The sequence below is a fragment of the Tupaia chinensis genome, unplaced genomic scaffold, assembly GCF_000334495.1.
Source record: "Tupaia chinensis unplaced genomic scaffold, TupChi_1.0 Scaffold000364_1, whole genome shotgun sequence".
NCBI classification, from domain to species: domain Eukaryota; kingdom Metazoa; phylum Chordata; class Mammalia; order Scandentia; family Tupaiidae; genus Tupaia; species Tupaia belangeri.
The window spans coordinates 307,317-312,007 of NW_006159861.1; the positions used below are offsets into that span (position 1 = coordinate 307,317).

General features: G+C 42.0%; 1 pseudogene; it reads right to left on the reverse strand.

The window, feature by feature from the left end:
- LOC102474962 (myosin regulatory light polypeptide 9 pseudogene) overlaps positions 1-1,495 on the reverse strand; it is a 14,047-nt pseudogene extending 12,552 nt beyond the window's left edge.
- Positions 1,496-4,691: the final 3,196 nt, after the last annotated feature.

Sequence of the window (4,691 nt, forward strand, 5' to 3'; positions counted from 1 at the left end):
CCCTGGGGGGTGATTTCTCGCTTTCTGTCTCTCTGTCTCTCTCTGTCTGTCTGGTGAGCGCACGCGCCCTATAGCAAAAACCTCTCAAAAAAAAAAAAAAAAAGAGCTCGTACTTTCTTAGTAGATATTATCTGTCATGCCTCGCAAATTAAGTTTTAATTGAATTTTTATTTTATTATAGGTTAATTATTGTTCAGAAAAAAGTTGAATGAATAACTTTTTCTGAACAAATTTATTGACTCTATGTAGACTGCAGTTATTGAAAAGAAGGAGAGCCGGTAAGTTGAATTACCCTATTTTATATTCTGAAAAATGACAAAACTCCCATTTACACTTTGATTATAAAGATACATGTGCCAGGGCCAGAAGGTGACATAGTGGTTAAGGCACTGGACACTCCCATATGGCTGACCATGGTTCGAGTCCTGGACCTGTTGACTTGCTTTCTCACCCCACCCCACCTCCACCTTTCTGTCTGGTAAAATTAAATAAATTAATGAATAAATAAAATTAAATAAATAATTCTTTTCTTTTTTCTTTTTCTCTTTTTAAAGATACATGTGCCCAAGATGACTGAGAATAAATACAACAGAAAGGCAAAAGCTGTAAAGCTAAGGGCCTGCAAGAGAAATACTCAGAAATACTCAGTGGCAGTAAGGAACGTTTGGCTGGAATTTGAAGTTCTCTCTGTATCTTTGTCTTTTTTTTTTTTTTTTTTTTTTGAGAGGTTCTTTTCGCTATAGGGCACATGCACTCGCCAGACAGACAGACAGAGACATAGAAAAAGAAAGCGAGAAATCATCCCCCAGGAGGGATGGCCTCGCCGCAATCCCTTCTCCTCCATTCTCCTCTCGGGATCTTGGGCACACGTGCACACACACCCGGCATGAGTTCTAAGTCACTGGGTCCAGGATGCGAACTGTGGTCGACTACGTGGGAGTCCAGCGACATAGCCATCATGCTAACTGCTGGTTCCCCGTCATCTTTGTCTTTTGCTCCATGTTTAAGGGGGCGTGTAAACTTGATGTAATTGAAATTCCCCTTTTCTATCAATAGGTGCTTCTCAGTGCAGCTCGTCCACCTCTTCATCTGTAAAATGGTCTCCCATAATGTTCAACAGCTCCCTCGGGTAGTCCTCCTAAATGGTGCCAGTTGCTCCTTCATCAAAATAAAAGCATTTCTGATGACACCTGGATCTGTGCCATTTAACTTCTCTCCAAACACGGTGAGAAACACGGTGAAATCGATGGGGTCTAGAGCCTCCTTCATCATGGCACCCAGATACCCATCGGTTGAGCTCGTCCCCAGGGAGGCAAGCATACCATGCACATCTTCCTTGTCGATGAAACCATCTCTGTTCTGATCAGTCATGTTGAAGACCTCTTTAAATCCTGAATCTGTGACTGGTCAGACATGCAAACACGTTGGATGTTGCACTCTGAGGGCACTTTTTAGGGGTCTTGGTCTTTGTCCTTTTGCTCCACATGGTGGTGGTTAAATCCCTGCATGGCCACGAGAATCTGAGCACCTCAGTGATGGCCTCGTGGTCATCATCTACAAGTTCTTTTTCTACCTACATGAGTAGCCGACTATTTGATCCATTCAGGGGTAAACCTATGCAGTTGGCTGGGGCTCCTTCTCAGAATTTCTCCTCCCTTCATGGTATCCATATGTTCAAATTTTAGCCATCCTAGAAACTACAGTAGTTAGAATCATCACTCAATGATATCCATGCCCTAACAGCTAGAACATGGGAATATGTGGCATTACTTTGCGTATATAGTCAAGGTGACAGATTTTAATTAGGGAGATTTGTCTGAATTTATAGGTGTACCCAATCTAATCACACATAACTTTAAAAACAGGGAATTTTGTCCAATTAGAGTCAGACAGATAAAACAGGAAGGTAAACCAGAGAGATTTGAATGTGCCAAGTGCTTGACCCACCATCACAGGCTTTGAAGATAGAGGTAGCTATCTTCAAAGGAAATGCAAGGTGACTTTAAGGAGATGAGAGAAAACCCCAGCTGACAGCCTGCAAGGAAACAGGGACCTTAACTCTTTCAGTTTAAGGAATGAAATTTTGCCAACAAACTGAGTAAGCTTGGAAGTAGATTTTCTCCAGAGCTTACACGAAGGAATGCTACCTTGCCAACACTTTGCTCCGGCCTTGCAGGACCTTAGGTGGAGGACTGGCTGATTAACACGGCACTCAGATTTCTGATCCATGGAAACTGGTAGAATGAATGTGTATTGTTTTAAGTCCTTAGGCTTGTGGAAATTTATCATAGCAGCAGTAGAAAATTCATAGAGCAGCAAAAGACTCCTCTTTGTTTTACATCACCAAGACCGCTGCTCTGTTTGGGCTCCATTTGGCTTGAAGAGGGCCCCCAGGAGAAATGTGCATTTCACCTCATGTTTTTCTCTTCTCTGAAGGACTGGAACTTCATGTTATAATTGCCCAGTGTCTGAAAAAGCTAGTTCATACACTTCATTTAATTTTATTGTTGTTTATAGTAGCATGGCAAGTCCAATATCTGTTACGCCACTATGTTTGAAACCATGAATTCAAATAGGTTTCTGATTCATGGCATTGTATTTGTTTTCTGTTTTGTCTCTGAAAAAGTTTTTAGACACTGATCTTTGCAGGGTCTTGAAAAGTTTATGATAACTGGGAACCAGCAGTTAGCGTAATGGCTATGTCGCTGGACTCCCACATAGTCGACCGCGGTTCGGACCCGGTGGCTTAAAACTCACGCCCAGCGCGTGTGCGTGCGTGCCCAAGATCCCGAGAGGAGAATGGAGGAGAAGGGATTGCGGCGTGACCATCCCCCCTGGGGGGTGATTTCTCGCTTTCTGTCTCTATGTCTCTCTCTGTCTGTCTGGCGAGCGCACGCGCCCTACAGTGAAAATCTCTCCAAAAAAAAAAAAAAATTTTATGCTTGGTGTGGGTCTTTTGTCTTTTCATTTCTTTTTTTTTTTTTTTTGCCATAGGGCATGAGCCCTTGCTGAAGAGGAGAGAGAGAAAGTGAGAAACCACTCCCAAAGGGGGATGGTCACGTTGTTGTAGAAACGTTGCAAAAACAGACCTCTGAGACACCAAGCCCCTGCTCACAGAATAAAAGAACCCGGGTTTATTATGCCAGCGGACCCAGAGGAGTTCAGACTCTGAACATCTGGGTGCCAACTTGGGGAGGGTTAGGAAGTTATAAAGGTACTGGGTTGGAAGAAGATAGGTACATGGGTCTGCGGTGGTGGTGTTACACGGAAAGACATGCTTCAGAAGGCTGCCAGATAGCTCATTCTCTCAGTTTGCGGAACCACCCCATCCTATAGAGACCAGCACTCTGTCTGGCAAGCCCCTTACAGAAGCAGAACGGCGTTCAGTTAGACGTAATCTGTCTTGTAAACAGGTTACAGACACAGAACAGAATTCACATCAAAGCCACAATCCTTTCTCCTCCATTCTTCTCTTGGGATTTTGGGCAAGCACACGCATGCACTCAGCGTGATTTTCAAGCTCAGCCAGGTTTGAGACTCCAACTGTTGTTGGCCATGCAGAGTACAGTGTCTAGACCACTACACCACCTGCTGGCCCCAAGTGTGGGTCTGTTTTCATTCATTGTGCTGGACAAATGATAGGTCCTATCAATTTGGAAGCAGGTACTCAAATTCTGAGCAGTTTAAGAGACCATCCCTTTGGCGATTTCCTTCTGTTCTGTGAACACTGTACACTGTTTTACATTTCCTGGATGCATGTTTCAGTTGATTGCTAGTGTTCAATTTTTCTATATCCCTATTGAGCTTTTGTTTAGTTTTTCTACCAATTGCAAAGAGATGGGTATTCAAGTATCAGCTATGGGGACCAGCAGATGGAGTAATGGTTACGTCGCCGTACTCCCACATACTTGACTGCAGTTCAAGTCCCGGACCCAGTGGCTGATCCATGGAAACTGGTAGAATGAATGTGTATTGTTTTAAGTCCTTAGGCTTGTGGAAATTTGTTATAGCAGCTGTTGAAAATTCATAAAACAGCAAAAAACTCCTCTCTGTTTTTCTCCAAGACCACTGCTCTGTTTGGGCTCTGTTTTGTTTATTTATCTGTTTCTTCCTTTAGTTCTGGCAGATGTCGCTTTGAGTATTTTGAAGCTCAGTTAGTAGGTACATGCACATTTAAGGATGTTGCTATTAAGGATTAACATTATCTATTGAGAACTATGTCTATCTCTAGTAATACTCCTTTTTAAAAAATTCTTCAGTGTCTAATATTAAAGAAGCCTCAACAACTTTCAATGAATGCATTTATTGTTTTTTGTAGTCCACTGGAGATGAATTCTCTCAGCTTCATTTATGAAGTTGATCTGCATTATGGAAGGATGCTTTTGGGTAAGCAGTTTTTATTTTATTTTATTTCCTAGCACTTGGAAAGGTATTAAGCTATTGTAATTGATCCTTCATTATTTTTGAGGAGAAGTCAGTCATTCATGTCATTGATTAGAGAGTTAGTGAGGGTTTATTATTTTTGCGTGCGTCTTTATTAGATTTCAAGACTTGTGTTTTTCCTTGAGTTTTAGTACTTGACTATGGTATGCCTGGGTATGTCTCTGTATTCTCCTTCTCGTTTAACTTCTTACATTTATATGTTGATGTTTCTCAGCAAATTGTGGAAATTATCAGCCATTTTCCCTCAA